This window comes from Fukomys damarensis, unplaced genomic scaffold (assembly GCF_012274545.1).
Source record: "Fukomys damarensis isolate Sample0158 unplaced genomic scaffold, DMR_v1.0_HiC HiC_scaffold_11, whole genome shotgun sequence".
NCBI classification, from domain to species: Eukaryota; Metazoa; Chordata; class Mammalia; order Rodentia; family Bathyergidae; genus Fukomys; species Fukomys damarensis.
The window spans coordinates 30,191,582-30,217,462 of record NW_022900923.1 but is presented as its reverse complement, the minus strand read 5'-3'; the positions used below and the strand labels follow the sequence as shown (position 1 = coordinate 30,217,462).

At 33.2% G+C, this 25,881-nt stretch overlaps 1 long non-coding RNA gene across 2 annotated transcripts in view; it reads right to left on the bottom strand.

Moving 5' to 3' along the window:
- LOC117285591 overlaps positions 1-25,881 on the bottom strand; it is a 112,747-nt gene that overhangs the window by 26,205 nt on the left and 60,661 nt on the right. For both annotated transcript variants that reach the window (XR_004516661.1, XR_004516660.1), the window contains exon 2: positions 1,544-1,633. This is a non-coding gene — a long non-coding RNA (uncharacterized LOC117285591). The remainder of the gene's footprint in view (positions 1-1,543; positions 1,634-25,881) is intronic.

Here is a 25,881-nt window from a genome sequence, read left to right as displayed (position 1 = left end):
GCAAGCAGTGAGTCGATTGTGAAATATAATATAATTCTAATGAAAATGATGAGGAACTATACACAAATAAGTAAGGTAGCATAAGTGTGCTAATTTCTAAATGCTTAATAAAGAAAATAAAATCATATGTAAATGCATAAACTGAATAGTAAATAGGCATAAATATGAAGCACAAGAATGGTTACAAATTTTAATAAAACAAGGAAGTAGAAAGTAAGGATTGAAATATAAAATCTAGTAGAGGAAATGAAATAATTCTCTTTCTACCATAAACCTTAGCATTCCTTTTAAATTTTAAAATCCATTCAAATACCACTCATTCAAAAGAGTAGAAAAAGAAACAAAAATAAATGAACAAATGAGTTAGCACATAATAAAAACCTACTTATCTGAGGAAAAAAATAAACACAACTCATCATTATAAATTTGTTTTACAAATTGCCAAGAAAGCGTGCCACTGTGCACAGAGCAGCAGTCGTCACCAGGCCAACCAGAAGCAGGAGATTAGACTGTGCTGATTTTGTCCTGGGCGACCGTGAGGGTTCAGTGTGCAGTGACCACTAATGTAACTGAGTACTTGGAAAACAATGTGTCTTAGCTACTCCCACCTTACTGACACAACATACCCGACATCTACAAGCTAAAGCAGGAAAGGTTCGTTTTAGCTTACAGTTTGTGGAGTTTTCAGTCCACTGTTGACTGGCTCCCAAGGCAGAGCAGCATGGCAGAGGAGAAACAGTCCATGCCAAAGCAGGCAGAAAGCAGCAGACAGAGAGCTTCTCTCTCCCTGTTTATTCCACACAAGCTACAAGCGTACTGGTTGGGCCACCCACCCCCAAAGTGGGCCTTTTCATTACCCATACCCAGAATGATGGTAAGCTGATCAGTGGACTCATCTAGTTATCACACACCCATAATGTACATCACATATTCATAATCCAGCCATCTCCCAAAAGGCCCACCTATCAACACAGAAGGCTTTGCAGGCACATACAGTTAAAAGCTATAACACCAACTTACAACAAGTTTCGAGAAAGAAGTTTGTTACCCTGAGAGAGGCTACAGGTGATGTAAGAAGTCTTGGGTCCACCGTGAGACGGTCCTCTGAGAAACAAGAACATTCCTATCCCCACACACATAACAGATGGACTTGTGATTATGCAGGCCCTTTTTGGCACCACAGCTGAGGATCTCTGAAAATCAGCCCTAACCAGTTATGTATCTCAGTGGGCACTTCAATCACTGGGCAAAGATTTGAAAGGCAGCTTCCTTCCTGGCTAGGAAAGCAACAATGCCCAACTATCCTTGGCAGTTCTTTGCTTTCTCAAGAGCACAAAATGAAAGATAGATAATAGGAAACAGGGAGATCTTCTGCAAAAAGGAAGGGGAGCAAGAGCTGGAGGGAAGGGGACAGGAGAAGAGGGGAAAAGGATTTTTAAAAAAAGAGAATTAAGATGTGTTATGTACATGTACAACTACCCACAATGAATGAAATCATGATGTACTGGAAATGTGGACAAAAAAATAAAGAAAAAGGTCTTACCTTTCCTAGGAGACAAGAATGACACCTGGGCTGTTTCAGGTATTTCCATCCTAAATCAGCATACTGCATTTCCCTCACATACAAGAGTTACTAAAAAATAAAAGCAGTAAAGAGTCTTGGGTTGGTCCAAGGCCACCAGGACAACCATCCTAAAGTATGGAATTTGTTATGGGAGACTACATAATAGAGAAGTGTTGATATATACTGAAATTAGCCTAAATATCATAAGACAGTAGTACCTTAGTTTACAAACTTAATTTATTCTATGATTTTGGAAAAGATGACCACGTTCGTGTTTTGGGTAAAAAAAAAAAAAAAAGATGGGTATGGTCATATCTTTCACCCAATAAGAGGTTGCAAATAAAAACAACACTTTGTTAAACACTTCTGCTTGTGAACCACTGTACTCATATAAAATTCACATGCTACTAGTGATTTTAAATGATTATCATTATGTTTCCACAGTTGACTAAAAGTAGATTTGAAGTTAATGTAGTAGAATAAACTGATATGCTTTAATAATAATAATACCTATGTACCTAAAAGGCAATAGATATATGAAAAGAGAATACCTTGATTAGATCATTTAATGATGTATATGAATACATGTGTATATGCATGCATATGAATACTAGTATATTGCTACACAAGCTCTAAATTGTGTTCATGAATATGCTTTATTAGAATTATGTTTAAATACAAGGTATATACACAAAGGAGCTTGTATTTTGATTATTATATTCAATGTCTGACAACTGACCTCATCTTTGATTACTTTTGTATGTTTTCTCAGTTTCCGTTTACTGATATTCAATATACACTCTTGCCTTTGCAATTTCATGCTCTATTAAAAGTTGATAGAATATTATAATGTGATGCTCATAGCTTCTTACTGTAGTACATTATTCAAAATATCACATTTACATAAATAAAATAACTTTCCTTTAAAATCGCATGTTATGACCACTTTCAGTAAATAAAGTGTATTTGGATTTCGTTTTATACTACAATATTTTTTATAAATTCAAATATTATACAGAGATATGCTTTATGTGTTCACAAATTTGGAATTGTTTCCAGGAAAATATTTCAATTCTTTATTTCTTGTCCACCAGTAATATACATTGGAAATCTACTTCTAAAAATTAACCTCCTACCATAATAATACCAAAACTTATTTTAGCATAGAATGCAATACAAAAGTAATAAAAATGATTTTTCAAACATTTTAAAGATAAATACTGTTTTCAATCTATATTTGAACTGATCTTTTATACTCACTTTTTTCTGATTTGTTTTTCTCACTTTTAAAATTATGAATGCAATTAATTTTCAAAAGAAAATAACTTTTTTCTTTGTAATTTTCTCATAATGAATATTAGCAAAATGTTTTCCTCTATGAGTTTCTGAATTGTATATTAAATTAGGGTCATGAGTCTTTAAATTATCCTGAAAAGTTAATTTAGATCAGGGATTAAGTGGTAAATTCTAGGTGTGTATAGAAAGAAGTTCTATAATCATTTGAGAATCAAAGTTTTAATCTGTAATGGCATTAAGTTATTCCTGTAAAATTCTAATTAGAAAAACTGATGCTGTTGTAATGGCTTCATAACATCAGATTATGTATTCACATAATATTTCTATTTTATTTAGTCATAATAACAAATGATAATATTTCTTTTGGTCATTTTGAATGATAAAATGTCATAAAATCCTTATCTTCTAAAAGCAAATACTATCAATAGCTTTAATCTTTAGGGTAAAAAATGTGAATTGCATAAGAAAGGATTGTTCCTTCTTTTGCTTATCTTAGATTCTTAAATAATGTCTAATACTCAAACACACAGAAAGACAAGGAGTGTTGGTTGAAAAAATGATGAATGATCTAGAAAGGCTTATGAGTTTACAGAAATTTAGTATCAAAATATTTTCATGAAGAAATAATAATATGGATTCTTAGATTTTAATTCAAAAACAAGTAACTGTAAAGGATATCTGTGCAGGAAGGTCTTGATTAAAAAATGTACTCTCTATTTTGCTAATAAAAAGGTACACCAAATTAGACTTCTGGGCAATTTCATTATATCCTGTGTACTTAGGCAATACTTTTTTTTAAAATTTTTTATAGGTGTAGTCACAGATTTTTAAAGCTCAGGTTACAAAGTTTTATCATTTTCCATTAACCAATCTCAATAAATTCTACTATAGTATTTTGGTAATACAGCAGTCTGTATATTCCAGGCTATGATGTAGTAATTATGTACTGCCAACATATACTAATGAAAATGAAAATTAAAAATACTGCATGTATACCTATGTGACAAATGCAATCAAATCTTCATGGGTAATGAATTTAAAATATTTTGGCCATATGCTAATATTATTGTTCAAATAATTAAACTAAAAATTGAAATTTGAAGGAAATATTCAGATATAATGAACAACACAAAGCATCTTATATGGCTATATTTCTTCTATTTCATATAATTCACAAATATTTTTGTTCATGTAAAAGGAAAAGTTTACTGTTTACTTCAATAAATTTGTTGAATTGTTTTAAGTAAGGCAGCCAAACTGCAAGCCAGAACCAACTGTTTCAATTGTAATTAATTGTTCCTGACAGGATAAGCAGACACTGCTGTGTTTTGGTGACACTGACAAACATCAGAAGCAAATACAAGATAGTGACTCTTACTCTTGTCCCTGTAGAGTACTCAGACTATATAAACTTACTAGGAAGCCCACATCACAAAATAGGTATACAAGATAGGTCTGAAGTTAAAAGATAGTAGCTTAATAAACAGCAGAAATAGAAAACAGCTACTACTTTCTAAAACATGTTAGTTGATATTAGTCAATTAGTCAATATCCCTCATACTGGAAAATGAAGTAAAATACATGGTGAAAATTTAAATCATACTAAGATTGCAGTTTAAGTTACCAGGACTGATATATGACATAGATTTCAGTGTGCAAAGTTAAGAGCATTTTCAGAACAAAACTCGTGAAAAAGAGTAGAAGGCAATGGAAGAGAGAAATCAATTTGAGATACACACTCAAACTCCACAGGAAACTGAAATAAAAATGTTCCTTCTGTGTTGTTTCCAGTCTGGCTATGATTTAAGATCATTACATACCCTAATCAGTCAGTCATTTGATGTACTTTCTCTTAAAAAAAGATGAAACCTTATGCAATCTGTTCCATTTACACAATCTCTAAGGGGATAAAATGTTTCTCTGTACCTACTATCTTCATATAACAGTCTTGACAACTGAGACAACATTGTCTCTGGAGGATCTGGTCGATATATTACAGTGTCATTCAAAGTCAGAATGTCCAATGAAATTATCTGAAAATGCTTCTATTCTTCAACGAATGTGACATGAAGATGGGTTTATGGCACATGTGACTGTAATAAAAAATTATGACAACACTAAATTCGGGTAAAGATGCAGAGAAATTATATCACTCACAGGTTACTTATGGGAAAGTAAAATGTTACAGGCACACTGGAAAACAGCTTAGTAGATGTTATAAAATACACAGTTATCACTTTACTTGGCAAAAGTTCTTTTGAATATTTATTCCACAGGAATGAAAATGTATACTCAAATGAAATATGTACAAGAAATTGTACCATCTTTATTTGCAATGGTCAAAAATAGAACCACACCAGAAGTACTTTGAAAGGTAAGTAGTTAACCACGTTTCAATTTATCCAAACCGTTGAACACTTCTCAACAATAAAAGAAGCTGTACACAATACTTACACATACTATAGGATGTAGGTCCAGGGTCTCAGACTGAGATAAAAATTCCAACCCCCACAGTTGCCCATTATATGTGTCTATTTATAAAGTAATTATGAAATGGAGGTTAGGAAGGGAGGGCAGTATAGTCGTTACCAATAGTAGGGAACCAAAATGGAAAAGGAGTTGGAAGATGTGTGTCACCCAAAATAAGAACACAAGAAGTACTGTGATGTTGGATACATTTAGTAACATCACTGCCATGGAGTAGATAAACCTTAAAAAGATGAAATTTTGTAGAATTTACACATATACACACATACACACATATACAATAGTAGAAGTCAATCTGTATAAATGTGAATATGATTGATGAAAATCAACTGCTCCAATATCCTGGTTGAGATAATGTATATTAGATTTTTCTCCAGGAGAAAAATGTACAGAGGATCTTTTAATCTTTTTTTATTACAACTTCAATTGAATCTTAAATTATCTCAATAAAATTTCATTAAAATGACTAACATGATCTAAAGATTAAAATGCTTATTAGTAGGCCTGAACATACAGTGATAAAAGTAATATGCGAAGGAATAAAGAAAACATTAGAATTTGATCATTAGTTCACTAGCTTGACAAACAGAATTGAACCAAGAACTCAGAATATCCACTGAGCTACTGCAATTGGTATATATCATTGTAAAGATAAATGTTCTCATTTAGTTCTTTCATAGAGTTTTCTGAGGACTTATGCTCCACTTCTGTATTCATCTTTTTACCCTCAGGAGCTATTATTTCTTGTGTGCTGTTCCTGATCAGGAAGTGTTTGCAGACTGGATATATAATTTAAGTTCATTGATAGAAAATGGTACACAAGCAATTGAATGATGGATTGAAAAGGATAGACTCTTTGTCTAAGGAAGTTAACAGAAACAAATTAAATAGAAACAGGGGTTTGGAACCTTTATTAAAAAAGCAAATAAAGATTAAATTGAATTAAAATTTTAAAAGGTGTATGATTGATAAAGGGAGTTTTTATTAAAACTTTTGAAAAAAGAAAAACCATACACCTCTTCTATGAATCAGATCTAAAATTACAGTTTTACCAAGGACCAAAATGTCTAGGACTCTAGAACCATTTGTCAATCATCCTTCTCTCTTACAAATATATCAGTTAATCTATAATCCCTTTTTATATCACCTCAAAATTACTTCTCTGCCTCTATTCTCACTGAAACTATTCCAATTCCAGTTCTCACTGTGTCCAAACTAAACCACAAGAAAGATCTCCAGATTTCCATACTAACTCACCATCTCCTAAACATCATAAGCCCACATATTTTATTGCAATCACAACTAGTTTTCTAAAACACAGATTGGGCAAAGAACAATTATATCCAAAGTATTTAAAAATTGCCTAGTTTGACTTTGTGTTTTTATCATTAATGTTTATTAATCTGATTATTTTCTGCTAAGACACTGCTAATTGTTCACATTCCATGCTGTTATCCTCCAAAAACCCTTTCATTGTATTGTTTCATCAGTCCTTATACACATGTAATATTTGCATTCCTTACATTCAACCTCAGAAATGAATTTTCATTTCCTTCTTTCCAAAATTAATATTTTTCTTCAAAAGCTATTTTATTTATCTACCTCTCCAGTGGAGCAGAAACTATAGTTTCAATTCATTAAATGCATCTACTTTTGATACTTCAGTTTTCAAATACTTGAGAGCAAGGACTAAGTCTAATTCATCAAGAATCTACAAGAAGGAAGGATTCTCAGTGCATTTAATTGAGTTGAATTTCCTTATTCTTTTAATAATTCTTATTTAGACACTTAAATTTGCTAGGCATGTCCCTGCATATTACAGAGTAATGAATAAAAGATGTAAAAACGTTGCTTCAGGCAGCAATGAAGAAAGAGAAGCAACTAAGAATAAATAAATGTATACAGTATTATACATATATACAGTATTCTATCTGATATTGAAAATTATTCTGAAGAAGAAATAAAATGAATTTATATAGGATATCAGAAAGTAAAATATATCCCATAAAAGTCTAATTATTTTGCAAATAATTATTGAGTTGTGTTTTGAACACATGTCTAGTACTATGAATGCAATAACTATCACAGATTTTGTGACTGCTAGTTACAAATTTTGAAAGAGATATATAGAACGTTTAATAATATCACTGATAAATTAGTATAAGCAGTAGAATAAATGACAGATCCTTAATGTTTTTTATCTGGTTCAAGGAATACCTTTTGATCTAGATCATAGTATGAATGTATTATTCCACTCATCTTAAGAATTTTACTGAACTTTGCTACAACTGCACTGATTAAAAGGGTTTTGAAAATATAGGTTAAGATTGTTTGAAAATCGATGAGCCATTGAAAGTATTTTTTTCGTCTTATCAGAAGTTAAGAATAAGATATATGCTTATTTATTTAAAGCTTTATACCAAAATTATATTTGTTTAGTTTTACTTTCTATTTTTAAAATTTTATTTTAAAAATTATGAATGACTGGTGAGGAGTGCTAAGCCACATGGAGCTAGGCTGCTACCCCAACCAAGCACCCTGGTCTTCCAAGCAGCATGAGCAGAGCTGCTCAGGTTCCTGCAACACCACCCCAGAAATACCTCATCCCCCTACCCCCCATGCTTCTACCTTCCTGGTTGTGCCAGTATCTGGATTCACACTGTAGAGGCACAGTGGGTCATAAAGGACATTGAACTAATCTATGGAAGATACAGCAGAAGTGAACAACAGAAAGAGGGGCTCTCTCAGGCTTCTTGATGAAAATTGAAGCCTATGGGAAAAGTGAAGAGAATCTCTGCAAAAAGGCATAACAGGCCACCATGGTTGGTAAGTTGGTGGGATCACCACCCCCATCATAACCTGGACTATCCTTAGGGGAATGGCAGCTGGAACCTGCAGTAGAATCTTGGAGAGTTCAACTCTGCAGTAGGTCAGAGAGAGCAACTTGTTCCTTGTAGCTAGAAATCAGCCTGGATCTCAAGGATCTGCTACTGATGGGCTAAGATTAATTGACTTAGATATGCACATAGCTGCTCCTGTTGTCTATTGTGACAGCAGAGACATATCCTGAAGGAAGCCCTTATTTTTGTTTTTTATTTTTAAAAGTATTATTATTTTCTTATTTTTATTTATTACTCTCTCACTCTTAAAAATTTTCCTTTTTTCTTTTTTCTTTTATTTTTTCTCTTTTCTTTCTCTTTCCCACTCAGTCTCTTGCTCTCCCACATTGTTCCTTTTTTGTTCCCAATCCTGCCCTAATTTGGATTTCTTCTTCCTTTTCCTTTTTTTCTCTTTTTTCTTTCTGTTGATTTTCAGTAGTTTCAAAGAAAAGTGAGATATCTCTAGCTTCCCCTTTGCTGTTAGGTTGTTCTATTGCCTCCGTTCTTTCATTCTATCTTAACTCCTTGTCTTCAATAGTTTTCTAGGGTTTGCATGTGACCTCTGACTGCACATCTAATGTTTCTATCCTTTTATGCGTCTATCCCTCTCTTTCCAACTCCTTCTAAATCTCCAACCTGAAGAGTAAAGTTGCTATATGGAAGAGTTTATTCACTATAAACATATTTTGGCTGGGTCCTTGATTTTGATTTCATTCACATGGATAAAGGTGATAGATTAATAACTACCACAAATTGTCATTTTCTAAGCTATGTGATGCTATTGTTCTGCTGATTGTATCATTAGGGCTAAGGTGTTGATCTAATCAGTTGGCCTTCCTGGTATTGTGAAAATGAATCATTAGAGAAACAAAAAGTAAAGATCAGCTAGCTACATTGGAAGAACAAAGTATGAACCCAGGAATTAAACCATGGACAGTACCAATGACAAAAGTAAAATGAGAAAATATTTAATCAAGGCACAAACACAGACTTCCACCTAACCAAAGGCAAATTCTTTGGAAAACAAGGTGGATTAGCCTGACAACAACCAGGACACCCTGAACTGATAGCACAGAAAGTAACAGACAGATGAATGAAGCTCTAGATTACTTCAGATAGAGATAATTTTCCAGATAACTAGAGATAAGCAGAAGGAAAGACATGATTAGGGACTACAGAAAAGAAACAGATTAAAAAACAAATAAACAAACAAAAAAACATGACTTGAGGACCATGATAGAAACCATGAATGTCCAACATAGAAAATAAATGGAACACATAAATGTCCAACACAGGAAAAAAATGGAGCCTGTGAAATAGATTTAAATACATATCTGGGAGATAAAAATCACTATTGAAAGTATACAAAATAGAATAACCCAATATGAAGACAGAATATCAGATACAGAAGACAGAATGGAAGTCATTAACCATGAAAAGAGAGATCTCTTAAAATTAGTAAAGGACCATGAGAAATCAATCTAACAGCTCCTAGATGAAACAGAGAAGAATACTATAAGACTGATAGGAGTCCATGTAAAAGGAGGGGAAAGTACAAATGACATAAAACTACTGCTCACAGAAGTGGTATAGAAAATTTGCCAGAGCAAAAGAATTTGATATACAGTTAAGTGATAGGACTTCAAATATATATGATCAAAAAAAATCTGCACTTAGAAATATAACAATCAGTATCACAGAAACCCAACAGACAATAAAATACTATGAGGAGTTATAGAGCAGAAACAAATCACATGCAAATGAAAGCCTTTTAGAATCACAACAGGCTTTTCAACACAAACCCTTAAGTCAAGAAGAGCTTGGAATGAAATATTTCAAAGCCTGAAAGAAAACCACCTCCAACCTATGCTGTATCCTGCAAAATTATAATACTAACAGTAGTATGATACTGACAAATACACATACACACACACACACACACACACACACACACACACACACTTGCTCACCCCATGACACAGACACATAAAATAGATTAAAAGACCAGAAGCAAGTTCTCTCAAATGAAGTCAAATGATTATGGTAACAGTGTCAACACTATTCAGAAGGGAAAGGACAATGTGTCATTTCATTTTGGAAAATTTGATTATTTAAACACAAAATGATGAATTTTAACCATGACTTTATTCCAAATACAAACTTTACATCAAAATAAAGACCTAAATATAAGAGATAAAGCTATAAAATTCTTATAAGGAAATATATGAGAAATATTTAAATACTGAAATGAAATGGTTTTGAACATGATGCCAAAAGCAGACTCAACAAAGGACAAATTAGATAAATTGGACTCTATTGAAATTTAAAGATTCTATTCATAAAAGACACTATGAAAAGCAACCTATACAAAAGGAGGAAATATTTCCAAATCATATATCTGACAAGGACCTATTTACAATATGTAAAGAACTCCTATAATTCAACAACCAAAAATTAAATAAGATGCTTTAAAGATGAAAGTGAACAAATCACTTGAGTAGAAATTTTTTGAAAGAAAATATTTAAGTGATCAAAAAGCAGATGAAAAGATGCTCAGCATTGCTAATCATTAGGCAAATGCAAATAAAAACCATAGTCATTAAGATGGCTAGTTAGAAACACCCATTAAGACGGATCCTAGATAGCTAACTAGATTCCACTTTACACTCATTAGATGCCACTTTGAACCCATTAGGATCGATATCTACATAGCTAATTAAGTAGCACCTCACACCCATTGGGTTCTACATTACAATCATTAGAATATAAAAAAATAGAGAATAATAGATGTCAGTGACTATATGGGTAAGTCAGAACATTTGTGTGCTGTTCTGGAATTTAAAATGGTGCAGCTACCATGGGAAATAGTTGTGGTGGTTCCTCACAAAGTTAAATATAGAATTAGCACATGGTCTATCAATAGAATTTCTGACTGTATACTCAAGCACAATGCAAGCAGAGACTTGAAGAAACACAGTATGTATAACCTAGTGCTTCATGGAGGTATTATTCATAGTAACCCAAAGTTGGAAGCACCCAAATATCCACTACTGGACGAATACAAAAAAGAGAGTGCAGTGATTTATGCATACAATAGACATTCATTCATAATAAGGAAGGAAAGTCTGATAAAATGATAAAATGTGAAGACATGTGAGGATTGCCCAGTCACATGGAGAGCTAGCTGCTCCTCCACCTCCAGTGCCCTGGGCCTTCATCCGAGCAGACCTGTGAGGACCTTCTAGCCATGTGGGTGGATCTGTGGCATCCACACCACACCCCATACTCTCAGGTCTCCTGGTTTCGCTGGTACTTGGATCCACACTCTAGGGGCCAGAAAACATAATGGAAGCAACCAACTATAATAAAGGCACATCAGAACTCCCTAGTAGGTAAATCAGAACTTGGACTATCTTCAGTGGAAGGGCAGCTGGAGCCTGCAGTAGAACCTTACAGAGTTTAACCCTTCAGGAGGTCAGGGAGCTCAAATTAGACCCTGCAGCCAGAATTCAGCCTGAATCTCAGGGGTCTACTAGTGGCTTGCTGAGGCTAATTGACTTAGTTCTGGACAGTGCTGCCCACATTGTCTATTGTGACAGCAGAGATATACCCTGAAAGAGGCTCTGCAAGTGGTTTCTTTCTTTTATTCTTATTTTTCATATTTAGTTTTAAATTTTTAATTTTGCCCATTCTTCAAATTTTTCCTTCTTTCTTTCTTTTTTTCCCACTCAGTCTCTCATATCTCTATATTACACTTTATTTCACTTTATGATCTTAGTTTTTCCCTAATTTGGATTTCTTCTTTTTCTTTTCTTTTCTCTTAGTCTTTCACTTGATTGTCATTAATTTCAAAAGAGAATGAGTACAATTTATAGCTTCCCTATTCCTGTTAAATTGTTCATTTCTCATCTTTTTTCCTGCACACTGTCTTTCCCTCTTGTTTTCAAGTTTTCTATAGTTTGCCTGATCATCCTGTGTCCTCTGGCTTCACTTGAAACCTTCTATGCTTTCACCTATCTCTTCCTCTCCACCCAACTCCTTCTATGCCCCCATCCTGAAGGGTAAAGTTTCTATATTGAAGAGTTTATTCATTATAAACACATTCTGGGCTGGTCCTTGACTTTGATTTCATTTATATGGAGATTAATAATTACCAGAAATTGTCAATTTTTAAGATGTGCTTGATGCTATTGTGTTGCTGTTTGTATCAATTAGGCTAAAGGGTTGTGACTGATTTAATGAGTGGTCCTTTCTGATATTATGAAAATGAGAGTGTCTATGAGTCATTAGAGCATCAAAAGCTAAAGAGCAGCTATACAAGGAGGCCCAAAGAACTAACCTAGGAATTAACCAAGGACAGCACCAACAACAAAAATAAAAATGAGAAAATACATAAGCAAGGCATAAAAGAGACTTCCAGTTCACAAATGGCAAATTCTAGGGGAAGCAAGGGGAACAGTCTGACAATCAACCACCAGGACACCCTGATCTCACAGCAGAGGAAGTAACAAAACAGATCAATCAGTCCCTAGAAAAATTCAAAACAGAAATAATTTCCCAGATATCTACAGAGATGGTGAGCACAATGAAAGACATGATTAGAGACTCTAGAAAAGTAACAAACAACAAAATAGATGAGCCCAGAACCATGATGGAAACCATGAATGCCCAGCATAGGAAAGAAACTGAATCCATGAAACAGATTCAAGCAGATAACCAGGAGATTACAAGCACTATAGAAAGCACTCACAGCAGAATGAATAAATGAAAAGATAGAATTTCAGATATAGAAGACAAGTTTGCAGTCAGTGACTATGAAATGAGAGATCTCTTAAAAACAGTAAGAGATCACGAGAAATTGATCCAAAAACTCCTAGATAAATCAAAGAAGAATAATATAAAACTGATAAAAATCTATGAAGTAGCAGGAGAAAGTACAAATAACTTAAAAAAATATTCACAGAATTCATGACAGAAAACTTCCCAAAAGAGGGGAAGAATTTGACATATAGATAAGCGAGGCATATGGAACTCCAACTAGCCATGATCAAAAAATAATCTACACCTAGATGTATATTAGATAAGACCCTGGAAACCCAACAGAAGAACAAAATACTGCAAGCATTTAGAAAAAAGAAACAAATCACATGCAAAGAAAGCCCATCAAAATCACAACAGACTTTTCAACACAAACCCTCAGGTCTAGGAGAGTATGGATTGAGGTATTTCAAGGCCAAAAAGAAAACAACCTCTAACCTAGACTAATGTATCCTTCAAAACTATCTTTTAAAATGGATGGGGAAACAAAATACTTCCATAACAAAGAACACCTGAGAAACTTCATGAATACCAAACCAGCACTCCAAACAATTTGAAAAAATACTCTAGAAAGAGACAATGAAGGTCACAACTTCATGAGGCCCAACAGGGCAACTCAATTAGGCAAGGCAATAAACTAAAGGGAGGTGTGCAAATATTACAAATTGCCAACAACAGAAAATTAACATGACAATGATAGGTCAATACATATCAGTTATAACTATCAATGTTAATGGTCTCCATTCACCAATCAAAAGAAATAGACTGGCAGAATGGACTAAGAAGCAAAATCCAACACTATATTATATACAAGAACCACACCTAGTGAAAATATAAATTCATAGAGTGAAAGAAAGACAATGGAAAAATGTTCTCCATGAAACAGGTACCTGGTAAAAAGCAGGGGTAGCTATCTTATGCAGAGCCAAAATTAATTGAGAGACAAAGAAAGCCACTACATCCTTATAAAGGGAAAAATCCAAGAAGAAGAGATGACAATCATAAATATATATGCACTGTATATTAATGCCCCAATTATATAAAACAAATATTAAGGGACATGAAAAACCAAATAAGCACTAATACAATTGTAGTGGGGGACCTAAATACCCCATTATCACAAATAGACAGATCATCTAGACAGAAAGTGAACAATGGAATACTAAAACTGAACCAAGCTTTGGAACAGATGGACTTCATAGATGTCTACAGGGAGCTTCACCCATAATATTAGAATATACATTCTTTTCAGCTACACGTAGGTCATTCTCCAAAATACACCACATACTAGCTCATAGAAAATGTTTAAATGAATGCAAACAGTTGAAGTTATTCCATATATATTATCAGACCATAGTGCAATTAATCAGTAGTATAAGAAACTGCAAAAACTTCACAAACACATGGAAATTGAACAACACTCTCCTGACAATCAATGGGTCACAGAGGAAATTAAAGATGAAATTAGTTTTTAAAAATAAATGATAATGCCAACACAACATATAGGAATCTATGGGACACAATTAAAGCAGTTTTACATGGAAAATTCATGGTAGTGAATGCCCACACTTTGAAAAAAGAGCAAGCTCAAATAAATAACATAAACATGAATCTCAAACTTATAAAAGGGGCAAGAAAAAGCCAAAACTCATACAAAGGAGGAAATTATAAATATTAGAGCAGAAATCAATGCAATGGAAACTAGGAAAATGGTAGGATAAAAATCATTTAATTGAAGAGCTGGTTTTTGAAAGTACAAATATATTCTATAAACCCTTAGCCAACCTTATCAAAAAAAAAAAAGAAAGAAAAAGCTCAGATTCATGTAATTAGGAATCAAAAAAGTGAAGCCACACAGCTCCAGCAGAAATCCAGAGCATCAATACCTACTTTAAGAACCTGTACTCTAATAAAATAGAAAACACAGAAAAAATGGACAGATTTCTTGATACTTATGAATTACCAAATTTAAATGAAGATAGAAAAATTATAAACATCCCAATTACAATCAGTGAAAATGAAAAAAGTAATTAAGAATTTACCAGCTAAGAAAAGGGTCATGATGGCTTAACTGCTGAATTCTGTAAGACATTTAGAGAAGAACTACTGCCACTACTCTTCTGAAGCTGAAAGGGAAACAATACTTCCAAATCATTTCTGGAAGCAAGTGTTACCTTGACTCCAAAACTAGGGAAAAACTCAACCACAAAAGAAAAATACAGGCCAATCACCTTAATGAACACAGATGCAAAAATCCTCAGTAAGACTCTGGCAAAAGAGAACAAAGGGTCATGAAGTTGATCTTGCACCCTGACCAAGTTGAATTTATTCCAGAGATGTGAGGATGATTCAACATCCATAAATCAATAAATGCAATGCTCTATATCTCAGTGAAGGACAAAGAACATGATCATCTCAATAGATGTGGAAAACAAAAACATTCCACAAAATTCAACACCCATTCATGATAAAAAAAATTGCAGAACATTGGAATTGATTGCCTTTTTCTCAACTTTATAAAGGCTATCTATGAAAAACCAACAGCCAACATCATATTAAATGGCTCAAACTGAAAATCATGCTGAAATCAGAAACAAGACAAAGATGTACACTATCACCACTCCTGTTCAATACTCTTCTAGAAACATTAGCCAGAGCAATAAAGATAGGAAAGGAAGAAGTTAAACTATAACTCTTTGCTGACAACATGATACTTTATATAGAACACCCAAAAAAATCTCTGCCAAAAGACTTCTAGATTTAATCGCTGGAGCAGCTGGTTAAAAAGTCAACCCTAAAAAATCAATAGCTTTCTTATACACAAATAACAGACTCATTGAGAGAGAAATTAGGTCAACAATCCCTTTCACAATAGCATCTAAAAAATGATGTATCTAGAAATCAATCTAATAAAGAAAGTAAAAGACCTTTAAACTGAAAACTACTGCACTCTGAGAAAAGAGATCAAAGAGGATATAAAGAAATGGATAGACATTATTTGCTCCTGTGTAGAAAGAACCAATATAGTGAAAATGACCATACTTTCAAAACTGTTAAAAAGATTCAATGTTATCCCTATCAAAATTCCAACAGTATATTTCACAGAAGAAGAGAAAACAGTCCAAAAATTAATTTGGAATCAGAAGAGACCCAGAATAGCAAAAAATTATCCTATGCAATAGAGACAGGACAGGGAATATTAAATCCCCAAAGTAAAGCTATAGTACAAAATCACTGTGATAAAAACAGCATTGTACTGGCAAAGAAACAGACCCAAGGATCAGTGCAATAGAAAGGAAGAAGAAGATACAACTACAGACTTACTCAGCTACCTCATCTTTGACAAAGGAACCAACCATCCCCAGTGGAGGAAAGAAAGCCTCTTTAATAAATTGTGTTGGAAAAACTATATTAAAATGTGCCAACAATGAAAACTAGACTCTTATCTTTCTTCATGCACTAAACTAAAATCCAAGTGGCATAAAGATATAAATATTAAGACAGAAACACTAAACTTGCTGGATGATAAGTTAGGCAGAACTCTCAAATAAATTGGAATAGGAAAAGTCCTTATGAACACATCCTCAGTAGCACAGGAACTAGCACAAAGACTAGACAATTGGAATCTCTTTTAAAAAGCTTCTGCACTGCCAGCAAAATCACCAGCAGAGCTAAGAGATAGCCTACAATGTGGGAAGAAAGGTTTTACCAGCTGTTCCTCAAAGGTCTACTATCTAGAATATATAAAGAATAAAAAAAAACAGACTCTCCAAATATAAGGAACCCATTCAAAGATGGATATCTGAAGTGAACAGAAATTTCACAGACAAAGAAGTAAAAGCAGCAAATAAATATATGAAAAAATGTTCAACATCACTGGTCATTTGAGAGATGCAGAGGAAAACAACACTGAGATTCCACCTCACCCCAGAAAGAATGGCTGCTATCAAGAAATCAAACAATAACAAACACTGCCACAGTTATGGGGAGAAAGGAAAGCTTCTCCATTATGGTGTTAGAGCAGAGTGGTTGTACCAGTCAGTATGTACAAAATCCTGCTACTGAGGATGTGTTCATAAGGACTTTTCCTATTCCAATTTATTTGAGAGTTCTGCCTAACTTATCATCCAGCAAGTTTAGTGTTTCTGTCTTAATATCTATATCTTTATGCCACTTGGATTTTAGTTTAGTGCATGAAGAAAGATAAGAGTCTAGTTTTCATTGTTGGCACATTTTAATATAGTAAATCAGTATGGATTTACTTCAAAAAAGTAGGATTAGAAGTCCCATTTGACCCAGGTAATCCTCTGCTCAGTATGTTTCCAAAGAATTAAAAGAATCATACCACTGCAATAATGCTCACCCATGTTTATAGTACCACGGTTTATAATAGCTAAAACTCAAAAATATCCCAATGGCCCATCAACTGGAATACTGGATAAAGAAGATGTGTGTTTTTTCTTTAATAAAATGTATTACTACTCTGCCATAAAGAATGAGAAACTAGGGTTGTTTATAGGTCAATGGATGCATACTGAGGCTATACTCTTAAGTGAAATATTTGACACACATGTGTAAATACCAAATTGTTTCACTGGTGAGAAAAACTAAAATTGTAAATAAGGTTCAAATTGTATAATTGATAATGAAAATAGGAAGAAAAGGGCTAAAAGAATAGTGGAAGTGGGAAATGTAAGGGAAAGGAAAGAAGGTAAAAGAAAAAATGTGAGAAAATGAAAAAATGGAAACAAAGTCTTTGTAAATAGGAAAGGGTGGAGGGGCTGAAGGGAGGACAGGGATATGGGAAAAAATCAGAATTAAGATACATCATATAAAGGTACAAGATACCAATGATGAATGTAACTGTACTGTATACCTAAAAAATGTCAATAAACTTAATGAAAAAAAGATAAATAATTATGATTGTCGGGATAACTAATAATGGTTGATTTTTTTTTCTGGTACCTAAGGGATCCAACACAAAACCTCCTGCTTGCAAGGCAGGTGTGGTGCCAATGAGCTAAATTTCTGGTCTCTATAATCCTTATCTTTATAAATATTTGTGTTATACACCTGGATATCATTTCAATCCACGGTGGACTTTTTATGAAACTCAAAGCTATACAAAAACTTATAAACAATTTTTCCCATCAAAACACATATATACATACATAGTATCATGCATATGACATCGATGCGTTTATCTGTATATATTGTTGCATAATTAGAAGTATTTTGATGTTTATAGAAGCTTTGTGGTTCAGCTTGAGCATATCTAGCCAGATCATGTAAAATCAGCAATGCTTCATTAGTTCAAAACTTTTTGAGCACTGGCTGGAAGCCACCAGTGGAAAATTCCAAACTCCGGTCTCATGTGGTAGATGGGATTCAAAAAGCAAGTACACAACCCATAGATTATTTAGCATCGCCAAAAGAAAGAAAAGCCCTCCTAGGGCTCATCACATGCCCAGATTTCCCCAAGGAAGAATTCCCACAAAGGGGATTAAAACAGGCAGAATGACTATCAAAATCAGGTTCCCTACAATGCCCCATGCAGGTTGGAGAACGGCACACATTATTGACTGTGGATTTTTTTTTGTTTGTTTTTTGTTATTTTTACTCTGTGGTATAAAGATCCTATTGAATATAAGAAAAAAGCCTGGAAATACTCCTATGGAAAATAGTGATAAGAAAATAAAAGAATCATGTGTTTGTATTTAATAATATAGAAAAGCAAGCTATTGGCACAGTTGGACAGCATTGTAGGTGTGAAATAGTTTACTCAAAAGTCAGTATTGAAATGATGACTGTATATGAATTGAAGAAACAGAAAGATAAATAGTTGAGTTTATACATTGAAAAGGTTGAAGAAAAGTTAGTGAAAAATATATTTTAAAGTATTTATACTGCTAAAGAATCAGACCATCAAATACAGTGGAAATCACTGGCAAGATCACCATTGCAGATAAAAATCTAATGGTAAAACCCATCTAAAGTGTTGATGAAACATGTACATTTCAGTGTCATTTGCTCTGACACTAACTACATTTGAGGAAACAACCCTGCAGAGGGTTAAGGATGCTAAAGATGAGGCAACTGTCATGGGACGCAATAAAGTAGCACTCACTAGAAGCATAAACTTGCTGAATTAGGCAATGATTTGAGTTCTCTTTGTTCTAAAGGAATGGAATTTTTACCAGTGCATTATTACACTAATAAAATAGTATGGCTCACGAGAGATCTTTTCTGATTGGTTTCACTTTTTGTAAGACTAGTTCTTGCTTAGTAAAGGGAAGTGGCACTGAATAAAGTTTGCAAGATTTTGTTATTTCTGGCTATTTTTATGCCAATCCTAGTAAAAATATTTTTACGCCAGCTACATTTCCACAAATTTGACCTAACAGATGTAACCATGTGACTCGAGTATCTTCAGATAAATTAAAAGTAAATACAAAAATAAATTTTTGGTCCTCATTGCAAACAGCAGTGAATAGAGGAATGGAACTAGATGGTTTTCAAAATAACGTTAGCATATATTCTCTTTCTAGTAGTTAGAATACAGTGACTGCAGACACAGTGTGTGTGCCTGACACCATCTCTGGCCTGTGACTATGTTCATTAATGGTGATGAAAAGGTGGTAACTCTCAAGAATTCTATATACCAGGTGAGAAAGATGTAATGTCATACCTCCTTGCATGTTCAAAAAGTATACTTTCACATTCCATTAGTTAGTGGAAAAAAGTAGATGTCAAAGTTTTCAACTTCAGTAATGAGGCTTCAGTTCCCATTTACTGACAAATGGTCAAATACCTGGAATGATCTGAATGAAGATGATATAATGATGACTTTGGAAATGGCATCATTAACACTGAGAAAAACCAATTATGGATGAGCTGATCAAATCTGTAACAGGTTTAGGGAAAGATTAGAGTAGCACGTAGAAAAAGAAATCATGTCAGTCCATAAAATCAACTAGGTATTTCAATGACAAGACAATCATTACCAAAATTGTTACTAATGAAGCAGAGAACTGTAGAAAACATTTCAAATGCCTTGCACAGAATGCCTCCTCACTTCCAAAGGAACAATTTCTTGGTCTCAAAACTGCTTCAGGCACTTATTTTTCATCCAAAAGTACAGCACTGTACATGAACAAAAAATTCCTAGTTGTTTTTTTTTTCCTGTGGTTTAACAGCTGATGCAGATATCCCAATGATGCTATTGAGCTACTTAGTTACCCTGAATACTATATGCATGGAATGGCATATTCTACTTTTTAAGTAGGTGGAAAGAAAAGTGAAAGTTAATAATTTTTTACTGGTATGACAGTAATTCAGGAATGACAGTGATCTGAAAATCACATTCCACATGGGTGACTGAGATAGTGACACCATTGCATTTTCTGTTAATTGCTTGTACACAATCTTTAATTCATGCAAAAATTATTTGAATACACACATATTATTCATTTGCATATACCTGTGAATACAAAAACTATGTCTAAGAATAAAGTCTATTTTACTTATCTGTCTTCCCAAAAGTAGACCACTTAAACAATTGGGTAATGCTTAAAACTTAACATAGGTGCAACAGGAAAGGGTTCATTGAATCCCAGTTCAAAACTTCTATTTCTGTTCCCATAACATCAGTGCATGGGAATGCTATTTACATAAATTCACAAAATATAATGGCTGTGATTAGCTATCTATATGCATAATTCATAAGGACAAGTTGCAAACATTCTGGTGCATGAAGCAAATTTTTATTTGCATTTTTTCCATGACTTTCTGAAAGGACTTTTAATTTTGTTTGTTTGAGACTGAAAAGAATCAAATGTGTACTTACATACCATTAACCATATGCAATACCTATTGAAGTAATTTACCCCTTTAAGTGTACTGTAGATTAAGATCAATGATCCACTTATAATTATTAGTTAGCTCAAAAGAGTATGAAATGCATCAAAGAACAAATGTTAGGGAACTAAACTAGGGTACTTTCTTTTGTTTCATATATGGTAATTTTAAGTGGTACATTTTTTTGAGAATTTCTATATGAGAAACAGCATGCCAAACTCAGTCTAATCAGCAAACATAAGATTTAATATTTTCCTTAGAACATTCATTCATATGAGATGAAATTTCTTTAACCTTGAAATATTATCTGTTGAATGTTTATGTTACAGAGCATTTTTTAAATTTTTATTAATAAAGAAAATCTATATTAAAAGTCTTCTATGAAAAATAAAACAAAATGCAGAAAACATTTTAAATGTTAAAAAACACTCTAGTTGAATAATGAGATCATTTTACCTTTTAAAAAGAAATTTTGCTTTTAAAAGAAACTTTTTTTGGGCGGGGGAAGTACTGGGAATTGAACTCAGGACTTCATGCTTGCCAGGCAGGTACTGGCCATTGAGCTATACCTCCAGAAACAAGAAAGCATTTTAATGTTTTTTTTAATTTTACTTTTTATCAGTACATGCTTGCAAAAGAAAGCACATTTTCAATACAGCTTGAAAGGTGTTCATTTTGAGTCAGAGGACAGAGAAGATTGCTAGATATTGTACTCAGGACACCACGCTTGCTAAGCCAGCATTGTACTGCAGGGATATGGCTTCATCTCAAGAATGTATTTTTGTAGTTTGCATATAAAGATATATGAAATAATGAGAGTCTCACATGAGATGGTTTCAGGAAGAGATTGGAAGCCAATATATGAGAAGCAAATTTCAAATAATGAACTCCATGGTATGTAAAGAGGGAGAGGGACAGGAAAAAGTTAAAGGTTATTCTGAACATTTTGAATGTGGGTAAGTAAATAGAGAAATGGATCTAAAGAGTTTGGTAGAAAACAAGAATACTAAAATATCCATTCCTTTCCTTTTCAACTCATTTATCTCTGTATCAGTAATAAAAATATTCCATACCTCTTTCAATCAAATTGGATAAACTATTTTGACTGCTTTTAATACACATATGTGGAAATAACTGAATTACAAAGAAACAGATCATCCTTTTCAAGATTCTTGTAGAAAAGCTAAGCAAACTGTTAACAAAGAGAAGCTCTTAGAATAGCAAGCTTGTTGTTATTCACATTAAACTATGTAACATCAACTTATTTTCTGTTATTTCTTTTTCAATTTTCATTGTTTTACATACATATCCTATAAAATGAATATAAATATTTCAACATACAAAGTTTTATATTATTCTAAACCTTGGTGCCAGGCTAAAATGCCTATAAAATGTTCTGTAAAATTTTGAAATACCTATATGTACTCATATTTACTACTTAGCTGGTAGAAAATGGTATTGTAGGCCACATAGGAAGTTTTCTTAATATGAAAATATTAACAAGTTGGTTGAGGATGGCATATTTTAAGTTCAGCAATTTTAATATCGTGTGGAATGAGAAATTCTAATCACTAAACTGAAATTATAGCATGATTCAAAATTATTTGTTAACAAATAGAAAAAGGGGAGCATAAATTGTATGAGACCATAGCAGTCTTTATCCAAGGATAGTGAAAGTCTTCTGCCACTGAAAAAATGACAGATATAATAGAAGGCAAAATAAAGTATCTATTGGAATGAGATGCAATACTTTCTAATAGAGAGAACCTTAGAACTTTTGTATGCCAGTATCCTCTTTACGGCTAATAAAAAAACTCAGAAACACAGAAGCAAATTTATTTATTCAACACAAATTTGATATAGGCTTCCCTCTAAAATAGAGCCAGGGCTGGGGATTTAGCTCAGTGGCACTGCGCCTGAGTGCAAGGTCCTGAGTTTGATCTCTGGTCCCAAAAACAAAACAAACAAACAAACAAAAAACAATAGAGCCAGAATATACAGTACTGCTTACAGAATCCACTCAGAAGAGCACAAACTTTTATTTTACTTCTTGATTTCTAGGTTTACTGATATTTGGATATTTAAAAATAGAGTCATAATAGTTATTTCTGGAAACTTGCAAGGACTAAGTAAGGTTTGTGTAGAATTGTGTTTGGCAAATAGAAAACAACAAATATTTAGTGCTCAATATGCATGTTGACTTAAACACCATGAATACCCTGAAGAGCTACAGGAAGCTGACAAAATTCTCCAACTTGATTGTAAAATTCATAATTAACAAAAATTATACTGTCTCAGCCAAGCAGAGTTGACCTGAAAGACTGTAAAAGGTATGATTTTAAAAAATAAATGTGTGTATGAGATGCGTAAGAAAGCTTAAATCATGTTTTTTTACATTGTTAAATTATTTTGAGTCTACTTTTTATTCACTCAAAGACATCTTCATGGATTTTAGCTATACTGTAAATACTAAAAAACTGCAAGAATTTCCCATCGAAGAGGTAATTTTGTAACTAGATAGCATAGTGTTTTACTTTCTCATCTTTCATCATACCACGTATCCTCTAGTGCAAGTCTTCTTGTTTATCAAGGATCCTCTTAAAATCAAAATCTACAGAACAATTCATTTGCATATAGTCTCAAAATGCCTCAATATTTAAACTACTTGGAAGTTTAGGCCATACATGAATATATATGAACATAAAATACATATCTTACCATTTGACTTGTACACTTATTGAGCACAATAGATTTTACATTCTCCAAATGAAATTTACAAATGTTTATCATGATTTTTATTGCTTTCTTTTTCATTTAAATTGGTGATATAGAATGTGGAAGCACTTAACATTCCTTTATAAATTAAAATGTCCAGTGATTCTAGACTTATCTGGAAATATATTGAAAATGTTTTATAAGATTTACAGATTCTGAACAGAACTCTTCAAATAGGAGAAAGTTGGAGCCAAGCATAAGATGCACCCAGAAACAGGCTAGAGCAACCAGGAGCCCTAGGTCCTTGTGCTTACAGCAAGTGGAATGGAAGGAGTTGACTCTCACAAGCTCCCCAAGAAAAGATTAATTTAAATAACTTTTTAGCCCCCTTGTGGATAAGCTCTGTTTCTAATTATCTGGTGACAAGCCTAAAGCAATTGTGAAAGTGTATAGTGGCATTAGAGTGCTAAAACTGTCCCAGAACAAGTGTTTAGGGTTTGGACTTTAACACCTGCTCAAATCAGAGCTTTCAAAGAAACTTATACAAAATTATTTTACTCCTAAAATGATGGATATTAAAGCATTCAAACTCAGATACTGAATATAAACCATATACATCAAATGTAAAAAGTGTTGGATTAACACTAATTTAACAGAATATAGAATGAAACTTAAAAAATGAAAAAATAAAGCATGCTTTCATGTGAACAGGGATCATCAAATTATAGATCTTCCTTTTTCAAGTAAAAGAACCACAGTCATTTAACTATCCCTTATACCTATCATGACAAATAAAAAGAAAATAGAATTGTTTTACAATAGTGAATCCTTTCCATTTATAAAATATTTTACTTTTTATTTTTTAAATTGAATTTATTGGTACATTTTAGGCATACAGTACAGTTACATTCATTATGGGATCTTGTACCTTTGCATGACAGGTCTTGGTTCTCGTTTTTTCCCCTTGTCCCTGCCCTCCTTTCACCCCCTCCTCTCCTTCCCATTTACAAACACTTCATTTCCATTTTTTCATTTTCTCCTTTTTCTTCTTTTCCCTTATTATCTTTCCTGTACCCATTCCACTTTCCCTCCACCTTTAGCCCTTTTCTTCCTATTTCACATTGTCAATTATCTCATTAGGATCTTATGTATTATTATAGTTTTTCACATTAGAGTCTTTTGAGAGATGCAGATGAAAACAACAGTGAGATTTCACCTCACCCCACAAAGAATGGCTGCTATCAAAAATCACACAATAACAAATGTTGGCAGGGTTGTGTGGAGAAAGGAACCCTTCTCCATTGTTGGTGGGAGTGCAGACTGGTGCAACCACTATGGAAATCAATATGGAGATACTTCAAAGCGCTGGGACTAGGGCTCCATTTGACCCAGCATCCCTCTGCTGGTATCTTTCCAAAAGAATTAAAAGAATCATATCACAGTGATATATGCACACCTATGTTTATAGCAGCACAATTGCTAATAGGTAAAACTTGGAAAGAGTCCATTTGCCCATCAGATGGAGTCTGAATAAAGGAGATGTGGTTTTTCTATAAAATGGAATACTACTCAGCCATAAAGAATGAGAAATTAGATTCATTCATAGGAAAATGGATACATATTGAGGATATACTCCTAAGTGAAATAAATAAAATATTTTAGAGTTAATTACATTAACCGGCAAAGTAAAAAAATATTCTGTATGGGATATCTTGAATATAACATTTCACTGGTATATTTACGCATTTATTTGAGCTCAACTTGAGTTATTTTTTACATTTATTATAACGCATCCTTTTCAAATTAACAATTTAACTAGTCAGGATGAATGCACGTACCGTGTGAAGTTCTACCATGGTAAAGTATAAATTTCATCACCCCAAAACTTTGAACACCACTTGCATCAAACTCTCTACTCCAGCTCCAGGTGGCCAACTACCTTGCATGACAGATTAGACTTCTAAACAGTTTCTTTCTAATTGGAATAATTTACTACACACCTTTTATATATGTGTTATTGCACTCAGTATGTTTCTGAATTTTATCCATATTATTATGTATAAAACTAGTTAATTTTTTTTGTTACTGACTCTCCTCTGAGTATATGTACCACAACTTTTATAAACATATTGATAGATATCTGAGTTATTTTTTGGCTGTTATTAAAATTTGCTGTGAAAATTTATATATAAGCTGGTATGCAAATATATGCTTTTATTTCTGATATAAATACCTACTAATGGAATTATTTTGCAGTAAGCATAT